General features: G+C 39.9%; 1 pseudogene; it reads right to left on the bottom strand.

The window, feature by feature from the left end:
- Positions 1-2,754: 2,754 nt before the first annotated feature.
- Positions 2,755-15,291, bottom strand: part of LOC119956457 — a 29,765-nt pseudogene continuing 17,228 nt past the window's right edge.

The following is a 15,291-nucleotide window of genomic DNA, read 5'->3' on the forward strand; positions in this document are numbered from 1 at the left end:
GACAAACCAGTGAATTTCAAAATACATCATGTTGCGATGCCGGCATTGGACTGGGGTGAGCACTTTAACCTGGTGTTGTAAGACTTCTTAAAGTCCAACAGGTTTGTTTCAAATCACTAGCTTTCAGAGCACAGCTCCTTCGCCAGGTGAAAAATACATACATATAGGAAATAGAACCAATGCTGTATACAAAGGCACTATTGCACTCCTTGGGGTGGTGTGTAAGTCACCAACTAGAGGAAGGGATGTAGAGAAACAAATTTGCAAGGAAATTAGAGGTGCAAGAATTATAGAGAGTGATTAGAATGAGGGACTTTAATTACCCAAAGATAAACTGGGTAATTATTTATCCTATGTTCTTCATGTGTGGAACGATCTATCTGGACTACAAAACTTTTCACTCCATCGTGGTACACGTCAATAAATCAAATCAAAACCATGGGTATATTTGGTCAACCTTGGCCTGGCTGCTCATGACTCATTTAACCTGGCCTTCCAGCCATTCTTGCCTCAATTACGAGCACATTGCTGCACACTTCCATCACAACATCAAGGGAATATTGTTAAATTGGAGTCCACCAGGGTTCAGTTACTAAAGATTGATAGCACTTTATAAAAATTCCTCAAACCCATAAAGTGAATAATAAGGGACTATATACATACAATTCTTTCAGATCTTTGGGCTCAGATGGTTGAGCCCACATTTGTCCACAAATAGCAAGTCAAACCCAACCCAACCCATCAGTCTACTCTTGATTATCAGCAAACTGATGGAAGAGGGCGTCACCAGAGCTGTCAAGTCACTTACTCAGAAACAACCTGTGTACTGACACTCACTTGGATTCCATCAGGGCATCTCAGCTCCTGACTGCACAAGTTCAGGGACAAAAGCACTGAACGCAGAAGAGGCAAGACATCAAGGTACAACTGGAATCAGGGGAACATTCTTCAGTGGGTGGAGTCAAACCTAGCACAAAAAGGAAGATAATTGCAGTTGGAGGTCAATCAGTTCCAATACATCACTGCAGGAATTCCTCAGGATAGGCCAAACCCATCTTCAACTGCTTCATTAATGATCTTTCCTTCAGAAATGAACACGTAGCATATAATTGCACAATGTTCCCCATCAGTTTACGTCCATATGCAGCATGACATGGAAAATATTCAGACTTCGAAACCAAAATTCACACAGATTGCCATTGCCTGGCACAAGACAAGCCATCACCCCAGGATATTCAATGGTATGTCTGTCACTGAATCCCCTACTACCAACACCACTGACCAAAAACGGAACTAGTCATATAAATACCTTGGCTACAAGAGCAGTCATGAGACAAGAATCCTGAAGCAAGTAATTCAATTCCTAAAGCCGGTCCACAATCTACAAAGCACAAATCAAGAATGTGATGAAAAACTCTCCACTTGCCTATATGAACCACAGCCCAACCACCCAGGATTGGCATCCCACACACTCCCTCAAACATTGACACACGGCAGCACCAAACCAAGACTCCCTCAACAGCACATTCCAAACCAGTAACCTCAAACCTTGTACGGCAAGGACAATAGGTGCATGGGAACTCCACCACCTGCAGGTTCCCTTCCCAAATCACATTCAACCCAAACTTGGAACTAGATCAGTGTTCCTTCACTCTCACTGGATCAAAAATTCTGGAACACTCCTAAACACCACTGTCGGTGTATGGGTGTACCTATACTATACAGGCTACAACAGTTCAAAGCTGTAGCTCATCACCACCTTCAAGGGCGATTAGGGATGGGCAATAAAATATTGACCTAGCTACACCCCAAGAAAGAAAAGAAAAAAAAGACTTCCAGATCTAAAAGGGAGGTAGAGGTCACTAGGATGAGATGGAATTGTAGACGAGGTGTATCTGCAACTTGGAATTCAGGATTATACCATTAATATTGCCAATTAATCTGTATTTCAAGAGCAGCGTCAGTAGGATACAAAGGATTAAAATTGTTCGCCTCAAGAATGCTGCATGGGATTGATAAACCTAAATTCCACCTGCAAGCAACAACATTGCCCACGACCACATTTTTTTGCTGGTTTCTAGCTGTTCTAAACTATGTGCTGCTTGATTTCTACAAGAACCTCAAAGATTTTGCACTGAAGGCAATACATTTCTTGATGAGCAATCTCTGAAAAATAACACTACATGGATGATTCACTATTTAGTTCTAGAGGCTGGAAAGGAGCTGCTCTGCTGCCAGTTGATTCTCTCTCTCTCTTTCTCCCCCCCAAACATCTCTATAAAAAACACTGACAGGGAGAAAATGCTTATTGGAAAGTTTAACGCAGAATTTATACGCTATTAGACAAGTTTGTGACCTTTAAAATGGCACCGAAAAAAAGCAGCAACTAAAGGAACCAACTTGCATAATGTACGCCAATAATAAAAGGTATGAAAAATAAAGCACTTATTGGCTGAGAAGATGGTGGCGGTGAACAATAAACTACAATACTGTGTGGTGGACCCAAAGAAGGGTCTACTTTTAAAAAAAGGGAATTGATAGGTTTAGGCACGTATCAGCAGTTTGGGAAAAGAGAGAGTGGGGTCAGGGAGAAACTGGGCCAGAATTGAACATCATAATATTTAAGTCAGTGCATCATTTTGTTAATCAAGTGCCATCAAGAACATACCACTAAGACTATTTGTGTAATGCACATTCCTTAAAATTATACACAAGACTAATTGTGCAGCAATGCTCTAGCTCAACTCAGAAGAATTGGAAGTTGAACTCTTTTATTACTTCTGTAAAGTTAGCCAAAACAATACAGGCCAAGGTCGAATCCAGAAACAACAGTACACATTACTGAACTAATCACACCTCAGCCAATAAAGAAAAACTTTATTAATCAAGTTTAATTACTTAGAAAAATAACAGCAATACAGAACTCTAATGGTGAGTGTGTGTATAGGGGGTTTGGAAATGGATCCAGACAGTCAACTTTATATACTGTGTGCCTAGACTACGCGTGGCAAGCATTATTCACAACCATAATGCACATCACCTTTATTATACAACATTCTGCAAATGTAACTGTAAACTTCATAGGCTTTTAAGCAATATTCAACAAATTGTTGTGAAAGGAGAATTTAAACAGTACACCTATGAAGTTCAATCTTAAAAATCAATGTTCCAATAGGCCGTTTACCATAACAAATTATTTTTTTCAGTTGTTATTTTAAAGAGTATCCGTTACGGCAAGCAGAGGTTCAAATAATGACTTATAACCAATGGCTGATGTGCACCGTTTCTGACGAGTGAATCCATAGTTAATTTTGCAACAGTTATCAAGCACTGGAATGTCAAATATTCATTGAAATGACAGATTACCAGTCCATATCGCACTACTGACAAGTTAATATTTCAGATAAAGAAACTAAAAATTGGAATAATTAGATTTAAAAGATAGAGCACAATTTGTCAAGTGTCAGAATATGCCCACATCAATACTCGAGTCAAAGTAAACCTAAATGCTCAACACCATTACTAGTTTTCACAGGTCAAATGTACAGAATATACCTGGGTCAGCAAAACCGACCACTGAAAAGCAGCATTGTATAAAGAATTTACATGGCTACAATGTTGTGTTAATCACTGAAAACTAGCGATCCAATATGCTTTAGGTGACCTATAGATCTGGGTACTCAACTCAGAATACTAAATGCTTTCACATCATGCATTATAAATCAACTGTAAGCATTTCATTTAGCCGGTAACGTTCTCTCAAATATACAGAGTTGCTCATTTTGAGGGGTCAGGGTAATCAAGAATTATCCAGTGTACTTTTGGATTTTCTATAGTAATAACTGCACATGGAATTTGTAAAGAGACTCGTGCAACGATTTTTTTTTTTTTTTAAATAGCCGTTGAACATTTTAATTAAGCCGCAGAAGCTCAGTTCAGTGTTATTCAAAACTTTGCAACTTGTGCACTTACTTCCACCAATGCGGAACGCTATTTCAAGTTACATTGAGCAGAATTTCAGGAAGCCACACTAAACAGAGCGACTCAGCTTTTTATTGCAGTATCACCATAGTATAAACAGAACAAAAGCTATGCACTGTACATTTTTGTTTTGCATGCTCTTCAGGATCTCGTTCACATCATTACATTCACCTTGACAAAAGTAAAAATTAAGCGAAAAGTCACCCTAACATGAAATTTACTTCCTGACTCGGCTATATCCACTGAAAAACTAATACAATACCGAAATATTGCCGTAATGTTGTTGCAAACAACATTATAAATACGGAATTACAAATTTAAAACATTTTTAAAAAATATTTGTTGTAGTAAACAGAAAACCAGATGGGTCATCTACTTCAATATGGTCTCTCCCGACGGTCCTGGCGACGGTCACCCCTAAAAAGAAGACAGGTCATTAACAACTCATTCAAACATAACATTAAGATTGGGCTACTATTGTTTACAGCAATCCTTCACAGCAGATTAAGTGAGTAATTCCCAGTAAAAGGAAATGCCCGTTCTAATTCAATGGTCTGCACACTTGTATTAGGAGTGTTCAAATAGAAGACATTATATAAAGTAGGAATGCACAAATCCCAGCATTTATAAATATTTTAAATGTCAACTTACTTCCTATCCATTTTTCCTGGTCCACCTCTGCCACCTCGAAAGCCCATCAACTCTCCCATGGGGGGACCACCAAGCATGCCTCTTCCACCTCTAAAGCCACCTCGGTCACCACCACGTCCACCACGGAAACCACCCCGGTCACCTCCACGTCCACCGCGGAAACCACCACGATCCATAAGGCGGCCACCTCTCATCATGGGGCCACCCCTTCCACGGTCACCTAGGAAATCAAATCAGACCAAAATGCTCTGATGAAAGATACCCAAATACACAGTGCACAACTTCGGCTGTGAGGGGCGGGGGGAGGAGAGAGAGAGAGAGAGAAAATATTGCATCAAGACAATCGTCAGAAATTGATAAAACAGCCAGCATTGAAGTCTCATGGATTTTCGAAAAGTAAAATGCAATCAAAACAAGCAAAGACTCAGTTGTAGTATATACGATATAAAAGTGAGCCTCCCATTGGGGGTCTAATGCCAACTAGTGCTCATGTGGATCAAAGATATGTGAAATACATATTTCCAGCCATGATTAAATTAACTCACCAGAAGGGAATGGTGGTGGGAGAGGACCATCTGGTTTTGGAGCCTTACACTGGTTACATTCAGTTCGCCAGGCAAAGTTAGAATTCCCGCAAGTTCTAGAAATAAAATACACGAATCAACAATTCAGTAAATTGTAGTATCAAAATTCACCGAACCGTGAAAACTCAAGCCAGACTTACGGGTTAGGGCATCGCCAGTCGCCAGCTCTCTGCTGTGTATTTCCTCCAGAAGGTCCACCACGACCACGTGGACCACCACGACCACTAAATCCTCCTCCACCACGGCCTATGGGTCCTGAAATAAAAGGGCATGATTATACAATATTTACAACCAAATTGCCATTCAATATTCCATAGCTGCTTTAATGGGCATCTAGTTCTAAAAATTGGCTACATTAAATTTAATTTTGTACATAAATTAAACCAGTCATGGTAAATACACAACCCTTCAAAGTAACTTTTATCAGGCTACCACGTTTAATTACAAAAAAAAGGAAATACAAGCTTTTCCCCTCTTAGCCATACAAATGATACACATCATTGACTGGTATTTCAAATTAAAACCACAAGCCTGAGACTACAAATACTAGATAAAGAGATAATTATATTCTGAATTTTCTGCTGCCATTCAATGAGTTCTTGGGGTTCACATTTAAAGTATTTATATTTGAATTATGGCAGCATTAATTTGCAGCCATCCACATTTTTATTTAAAAAGGCAAGGCGATTTAAATGTTACTCTATCGAAAGGTCACATTACCTGAAAAAGATAATAGTATTTTCATGTTGGTGAGGATTTTAATGACGCTGCATACCTTTCAGACATCATTCTATTCTTTACAACCTTGTCTCCCCACAAAGGCCAGAAGTAAAATCAGTACCATTTTGATAGGCGGAGAATGGAGAAAGTGCGTGGTTTCACAACACTTTTATTTTGATTGCTCTGCTAACTGCTACCAAACATTACATTTCTGGCCCAGGAGAATAAAGGGTAGTCAGTGGATCAGGTCCGTAGGGAATCATTTTGGGAATAGAGATCATTGTATCATAAGGTTTAGATTGGCGATGGAAAAGAACAAGGGGCAATTCAGAGTAAAAATACTTAAAGAGGACCAGAGGTGGGTTGGGAAAAGATCTTTTAAGTTGGATTCAAAAATTGGCAGGCAAAACTGCGTAAAAATAGTAGATTGCTCAGGCACAGCCAAGGTACATCTTGAGGGGAAAAAGGAGGGAAACCAAAGCCAGAACTCCCTAGATGATGATAAAGAGTAAGATGAAGCAGAAAAAGGTGTATACGATAATGTATAAAGTGAGAAACAGGATGAACTTAGAAAAAAGAAACGCAAGTCAGAGTACGAGACTGGCAGTTAACATGAAAGGGAAATTACTAGTCTTTTACAGGAACATAGATAGGAGGGGGAGGAAGGATGGAGTGATCAAGAACCAAAATTAATACCAGGCTACATGGCAGGTGTACCAAACGGGTACTTTGCATTTGCCTTCATCAAGCAATATGCTGCCACGGTCATAGTTAAGAGGAGGTTAAGTACTATATGGGTGAAAGATGGATAAAGGAGGAATTAGACTTCTAGGATCCAAATGAATGTGCAAAATGTATTCCGCTTCCTACATTATTGATATTTACACAAAAGGAAAAAGATGCTGCACTGAAATGAACGTTCTTCAAGATGTTGAAAATGGAACAAACAAAGCAAGCATCTACAGTTCAAGGGAGCTACTGACATCCAGGAAATTTGAGGATTAGACTACTCAACGACAGAGGATTAAGTGGAAAAGTGGACATTTGGAATGCGAAGCTCAAAGCAAATATGACTTTTCAAAATGATGGAACTTAGTTGCAACAGAGAAAAGGCGCAGAAAAATACCCGATTATTTAAGGCTTTGAAAATGTCGCACTTGGGAGCATCAGATTGTGTACAGTTTTCCAGCAAATTGCAGACGCCCCATCAATTCAGATCATGTTAAACTAACACCCCATGAGAGGGGGGGGGTTGTGCAGGGAGCTAGACAGCAGTACCGTGATATTGTTTGATGATTTAAAAGGTCCCAAACAGTCTCAGAAGTTTGTTTTTACACTATTGCAAGAAAAAAAAAACGAGATGCCTGACTATCTGCTTCAGCTTTGGTGGTGGTCCTAAACTTGCTTTACTATAGTTCGGCTTAGGGGGTTGTATGAAAAGCCTTCTCCAATTCGACTTGTTGAAGCTTTGCAGAGACATCATGTGCTCACAGTTTAAAAGCCAATGGCCAGGACTTTCTGCTCCTGCTTGCACCGGTGAAAGGAGCAAGACCAAAGTAGCATTTCACGATGATGTGAACGCGTGGTACGATTGTCTACCATCCCCCTACATCAAAATCCATCCACACAGCAAGGCATGAAGCATGACTGGTCTCCAAAGGTGTGCACCTGGCAAACAGTACTTGGAGGGGTGTTCAGGTGTCACTCAAGAGGTATGCCCAGATAGTGCCAGGGACATGCACCTGAGTGAACTGGTTTGTTAGCTGTGCGCTGGGGCAGCTTTAAAAAAAATGTAGTCTTGGATCAAATGTTGGGGGGTTGCTGGCATCAGTGATACATTGGGGGGCCCGCAATTCACCGGGAAGGATGCACAATATCAAACTTCAATTAGAGATCACAAGAGGATCAACAGCTAAAATATGGTCAGCAACTTCTGAAACCAGAGTATTTAAATCTACAATGCTATGAAAGACATCAGTAAAAAAAGTCACATACTTAAGACCACCTTAATGTTAGAAAACACATTGCACAGAAAATAGGAAATGAAGGTTCACATTTAGTTGCAGAAGGCAAAGAGGCCACGAGCCTCTTGGAAGGAGGGAAGGAGCCAATTCCTCCTTCCCTCATCCAATTGGAGCTATGCACTACAAGTAAACTAGAACTTTTCACACCATAAAATACATTTGAATAAAAAAGTAAAATAGTATTACCTGGTCTGTAATGCAGATTCTCACCTCCTCGCCCAGGGGGACCACCACCTCTGCCATCACGGAGAGGAGCACCACTTCGCATGTTATTAAACTGCAATGGTGGTGGTGGCTGTTGCAGTTGTGTTTGTGGCTGCGGTTGCTGTTTCTTTCTGGCCATAGCAACCTTGATTGGGTTGGTGTCAAACTCCTTACCTGAAAGGAACAGACACTATTATCAACAGAAACAAAAAAAAAAGAGGCAAAGTTTGTTTTGGTAGAAAAGACAAAACAAAAGCTTACCATCAAACCATTCTAGAGCAGCCTTAGCAGAAGGAGGATCGTCATATGACACAGTGGCTTCACCCTTGGGTTTTCCAGTCTCTTTGTCAATGTATATGTTGATCATAGGCTGTCCAGTTCGCTTGTTGATCTGAGGGGTAGAGGGACAAAGTTAATGGCTAAACAAAAAAAAAAAAAACAACAAAGCAGGCAGTATTAGTTGACAATACAAACCTTTATAGCACAGTGTTGCTTGAAGAATCCAAAAGCCTTTCTGGAGTTATATTTTCACCCAAACCTTGCACATAAATGGTATCATTCTCCACATCTTCCTGTGGAGCTGCCGCTGGGGTTGGAGTTGGAGCCGGAGCCGGAGCTGGGGGTGGTGGTGGTGGTTCAGCAGCTGCTACTGCAAAAAATGTAAACAATTAAATTTTTAAAAAACTATCTGAAGAAAGGAGACAGCACATCTACTTTACAAAGTGCAGCAATATGCAGCAATGATGACCCCAACTACCGCGCTGAATATGGAGAGCGCCATTCCCATTAAACTTTTAAAACCAGTTACCACTGGGGCCTTCATAGAGCCATTTCAAGGTGGCAGTTAAAAGTCACAGAACTGTGGATCTGGAATCATATAGGGCAAATCAGGTATGGATGGCAAATTTCCTTCCCTAAAGGACATTACTGAACCAGATGGGTTTTTATGACCGCTAGTTTCATGCCCATCATTACGAAGACTAGCTTTTAACCCAAGAGGTTATGAATTGAATTTAAATTGCACCAGCTGCCACTGACATTTGAAGCCGCTTTAGCCTGGGCCTCTGGATTACTAGTCCAGGTGACATTACCACTAACATTCTCTCACATGGACATCGCGAAAGATGGGCGTACCGAAAGGCATGATGTTAGGTAATTTGGGCATTCTGAATTCTCCCTCCATGTACCGAATGTGGTGACCAGGGGTTTTTCACAGTAACTTCATTGCAGTGTTAATGTAAGCCTACTTGTGACAAAGATTTTAAAAAAAAAATTAAAATGCACCTGGCTATTCTGGCCAAGTTAAGTGAGCATTTTGACATGAAAAAGAGCATATTATTTAATCGGTTCTTGCCAGAATCACACGTGCATACATCAACTGTTGCAAGCAAGAGGTGTTCAGAAGAAAGCAATGAATTCCCCAAGTAAGAGTGTGAAGTCAAGCAGCTAGAATCCAGTGAATTGTTGACTGATGTGAAGACCAGCTTTCACATTTGTCTTTGTTCTGGTATATCTTCAAAGCTATTTGGATATAACACTTTATTTGCCTTTATTTGTTCTGTTTGTAGATATAAATATCATATACATATATGTTAGCTAGCATCTCATGGAGGCAATAATCATCCTAAAGCCAGAGACGAGGGGACATGCAGCTTCCATCCCTTCAAGTCACTGCTGTTTGTCATTTTTATAAATGACCTGGAGGAGGGCATAGAAGGATGGGTGAGTAAATTTGCGGATGACACTAAAGTCAGTGGAGTTGTGGACAGTGCGGAAGGATGTTACAGGTTACAGAGGGACATAGATAAGCTGCAGAGCTGGGCTGACAGGTGACAAATGGAGTTAAATGCAGAAAAATGTGAGGTGATTCATTTGGGAAGGAGTAACAGGAATACAGAGTACTGGGCTAATGGTAAGATTCTTGGTAGTGTGGATGAGCAGAGATCTCGGTGTCCAAGTACATAGTACATAGATCCCTGAAAGTTGCCACCCAGGTTGAGGTGGGGTGTTAAGAAGGCGTACGGTGTGTTAGCTTTATTGGTAGAGGGATTGAGGTTTCGGAGCCATGAGGTCATGTTGCAGCTGTAGAAAACTCTGGTGGGTGGAATATTGCACGCAGTTCTGGTCGCTGCATTATAGGAAGGATGTGGAAGCATTGGAAAGGGGTGCAAAGGAGATTGGCAGGATGTTGCCTGGTGTGGAGGGAAGATCTTATGAGAAAGGCTGAGGGACTTGAGGCTGTTTTCGTTAGAGAGAAGGAAGGTTAAGAGGTGACCTTAAATGAGGAGTACAAGATGATCAGAGGATTAGATAGGGTGGACAGTGAGAGCCTTTTTCCTCGGATGGTGATGGCTAGCACGAGGGGACATAGCTTTAAATTGAGGAGAGATAGATATAGGACAGATGTCAAAGGCAAGTTCTTTACTCAAGAGAGTAGAAGGGCTTGGAATGCCCTGCCTACAACAGTAGTGGACTCGCCAACACTAACGCATTCAAATGGCCATTGGATAAACATATGGATGATAAGGCAATAGTTTAGATGAGCTTCAGAATGGTTTCTCAGGTCGGCGCAACATCGAGGGCCTAAGGGCCTGTATTGCGCTGTAATGTTCTATGTCTTGACTATTCGAATATTCATCCCGACTATCCCTCATCCACCACTTTTGCACCCACAGGCTCCCATTCCACTGCGTCACATTGAGAATGCACTGGGTCTCACTACATTTAGCTAAACACTGGGCAGGTAATGGTACAATCCAGTTGCAAGGTCTGCTAACAGAATGTCTCATGATACAAGGTGAATATACAATCCTAAAAAAGGGTTTCAGAAAAAGTGAACCCTTTGTAAATATCTTTTGTTAGAAAAGGTATGGGCCAGTTGAGGAAAGCATTTACCAGAGCACAGAATAGGGTGCAGAACCAGTCAAACAACCTGAACAAACTAAAATTGGATACAATCTTGACCACTTTACTGTGTCGAGATTTACCCACAACAGTCAGTCTAAGGTTTGACAGATTTGGACCCAAATGGCAAAACTGCTAACTTGCAAATATCTTCAGTATTTTTCCGAAATTGACAGCAACATCTAGAGTCTGCACAAATTCAATTATATGAGGAAATCCAAAAGTTGCTGTCAGAGAATTTCCTGTAGGCTGCGGATTTAAGTCCCAATATCCAGTTACCCAACCATTATAAAGATGAAGACAAGGAACAAAACACAAGCACAAAAAGTGATTATGATGATACATCCATCCCATATCCTAATAAGCTATTAAGATCATTACCTGGTTCAGGCTCTGGAGTTTCTTCTACAGCTGTTACTGGATGGGAAGGAAAGAAAGCAAGAACTATATTACTTTGCATTCCACTTACCCACTACCTTTTTACATCTAGATCTAAAGTTAGAGCACCTTTTTGGTTATTCATTCAACCAAGATGCACTGCAAATGCAAGACCACATCACGTGAAATAATCTCCAGTGAAATTTTAAATTAAACAGTTTTACTTTAAAAATAAATTCCCCCATTTAAGTTTTATTTTAAATAATAAACCATTTGTATTTTATACCACTTCAGTTCAGTGGTTATTGGCTTTCTATATTCATTACCAGTATCAGGTAATTTGAAACCCATTTTAATGCAAACCCATCACTCAAGTGATTATTCACTTTATACATCCATAGTCACCACAGTATCAGGTAATTTGAAACCCATTTTAACGCAAACCCATTTTAATGCCAGCAGGTGACACCAGTATATATACATATACGTTGAATTTTGTATACAAGAAAATTTTATTACGCAAAATATTTTTTCCCCACAGACTTCAAACACAAATGTATTTGACTAACCATTTTAATGCTAAAAACTTACCACCAGGCTTACTGAAGCCACCCCGGTCGACACCGCTGCAGGGACAAATATGAAGAAATGAAGTATTCCCTTAAGCCAGTACCTCTTGAGCCTAAGGCTCAATGATGAAACTCGTGCCTCTTTTAAAGCACTGGCTAAGGCCTCTGAAGTTTCACCAGTTTTCATCTGCGAGTTTGCCTTTCTTCATAGTAGTTCTCCTAAAGCTTTCGTACACCCTCCAAAACCATATATACCTTCACTGTTTGACTTGCCAGTAACAGGGTTCTCAACAACTAAAGTTGGTGCATGCAGTTTATAACAGAACTGTTAAGCAACCATTAAAACTATGTTTTACATTACTCTTTAACTTCCAATTAAATTACATATTATTGTATAGAATAAATACCATGTTTACATTACAAGTGTACAATACCATGCTTTTATGTATTACTCCACTTGCATACACCATACATATTTTTTTTTTGTCCATACATATGTAGAAAACGTGTCTAGTCCCACTTTTCAATATGCTGCCGGCTCAGTCAAAATAGTTTAAAGTATTGAAGTGTAAACAAGGCTCTCACTTTGTAACCTGTAGCATATAAATGCGACAAAGCATGTTAACATAGTTTCCATATTCAAGCATTTAAAAATAAATACTGTATTGGCATAATTAAAACTACATTCTAATACTTACCCGGAGACAAGGGAGTGAAAGCAGTATCGTACTGCTTAGGCTCTGTATTATAGTTAAATTCTTCCATAGAAGAACAAACTTGTAACATGTCAAATTGTAAACTGCTCATTGGGCGTTTTAACTGCATCCCCTATAACCCAACCCCCAAGACAAAAAGGTATTGTATACCACGAACCCACCCTTTAAATCACCCAGAATATTTACATAATCAATCCAGGTAAAAATGTATGCCCTTCCATCCCTGCCCCCCAATTTATTTCATGCTCTTACCTAGTTTATTTTTATTTTTAAAAAATCTCCTGCTAACAATGCACTTACTTAAAATAGTTTTATAATTATACTGTTCCCCATAATTTAAAAACAAAAAATCACCATAACTTTAAAAACCAAATCTACTCCCTCACTGAAGGCCCAAGACGGGCAAGGGTTATATTTGTTTTTTTTTTATAAAAGGGCATGCAAGAGAAGGATCAACTCTAACGTCACAATGTGGCACAATCCTTGTATGCCTTTAAAGTTTAATTTTAAGGAGGTGTCCAAAACATAATATCCACTCATAATACACAAACAATTCGCTGAGATGAATTGGGTTTTAACTGATTTTGCCACAGCAGTTTACAAGTTCAATTTACAATGACAGCATGGGAGAATCTCAGATGCAGCCCCCAACGGAATTGATATTTACTTTGGGGCACTAAGTGCAGGCCGAGAGCTTTTCCTGCAAGTTAGGGAGGCAAATGGATGCATCATCAACAACACTTGTGAATCTCCAACTAGTCTAACTCATTGACCAGAGGGTAATTTTTTAAAACCACCATTGTGCATAGGTTCAGAGAGAAAAAAGTAACCACACACTACAAACCAAGATGCACTTGGTTCAAAATTACTTAAGAATCAATTTGTAGAAATAGGTAATTGTACATTGACTAAACATGCGTTCAACAATTCAAGGATACAAAGGGATGTATAGATCTGGATCAGATACTAGAGACCCATAAAGATGGAGATTTAATACAGCTCTGACCAACTTTGTGAAAATTTAGCGAAGGTGTCATTTGCGGTACCACATTTTAATCTAGCTATATCCATTTTTCAGAGCACCAAACCTGCTGACTCAACTTATGTACCGCATGATTTTTATGAATCAAGAGCGAAAAGAAGTTGTTTCATCATGTTCAATAATATCTTTCAAAGCCAGCAGCTCATGTTGGGATACAAATCCACAGATGCTGGAAACCATGTACCTCAGTGAAGTGACCAATTATATGGTGGGGCACAACAGCAGCTTACAAGCTGCACAACCACAAAAAGGGCACTACAGCACAGCCCATTCTGCTCCACAAGTGACATCCATACTTTCCCACAAGGTTTAGGAGCACAAGCTCTAGTTGAGGTTTCCTCCCTCGCTCAGGGAGATGGAGGTTAATTTTAGTGCTCCCACTATTAGTCTGTCCGAGATAAGTTAATTCAGTACCATTGATAAGACCTTTGGGATAGCATCTGGCGTGCTGCTTAGCGACACACTAGGTGTACATTTACTCACAAGTGGTCTTTAAATATAGCCCAGTACGTCACATTTGTATTTAAATATCAATAGTCACCAACATTTCAAATTGGTCTGCTTCAGATATGAGCAGGGTTTTTAGTTGTTAACAAGTATCACCAATGTGGGAAATTAAGCGGTTTTTCCACATGCCCATCGATGGGAGTTTCTTTTTAAATTTGTTGCATTTAACAGAACCAGTGGTTATTAAAATGTATTACACCAAGCTTCCCTTATCGGGAAGGATACCACCAAGACCATCATTTGTGCTTTCATTATAATGCACAGAATTGAGGGATCACAGGCAATGTCAGAGTAAGGCACAGGCAATGCTGCAACTTTGATTTTGTACCTCTGTACATGGAAACAGAGGATACTTACCTTCATTTATTTGAATACTGGATTGGAAACTTTGAGGATTCCTAATTTTGCTGTTTGCGATCGCTTTAGCAGTAATAAATGGGATACACAATGTGTGTGGTGGCACGAGTGCAACAGATTTGAAATAGTTACTCAATCCACTCAAGTGCCAAAACTGCATTGACTGAGGATGCCAAGAGTCACTCAAATACCGTTTAATGGTCGCCAGTATGTTATAATCTAAGTAACATCCAGGTGCCAGGGTCAGTGGAACTAGAGTATGCGTACCCATGGTTGTGCATTATGTGGAATGATTCTCAGTTAAGTGTTCAAGGAAAAATGGTTACCAATTTTCAATAATAAAAGCAGAAACGTGCACAAACTTTTCCTTTGATTGTCTCCCTTTCTGAAAGCAATGGCATGTTGTGGAATAAGGTTCTATAGGTGCCAGCAGCTTTCTGATGCATTACCAAGTGGCCATTCAGAGTTTTGCCAGCAATGTTCTGAGGACTGTTCAAGTAGAGCCTGATTCTCCTCAGATATTTATAGCCCACAGTCCCAGAAGGAGTCCCGAGCAATTGAAATAGCAGAAAATGGAGTCACCGAGTAATTAAATAGGAGTAGAAAACCTGGTCAATATTCCCCCTCTCTCTAGCCTTATAATTTAAGGCCAGT

This window comes from Scyliorhinus canicula, chromosome 1 (assembly GCF_902713615.1).
Source record: "Scyliorhinus canicula chromosome 1, sScyCan1.1, whole genome shotgun sequence".
NCBI classification, from domain to species: Eukaryota; Metazoa; Chordata; class Chondrichthyes; order Carcharhiniformes; family Scyliorhinidae; genus Scyliorhinus; species Scyliorhinus canicula.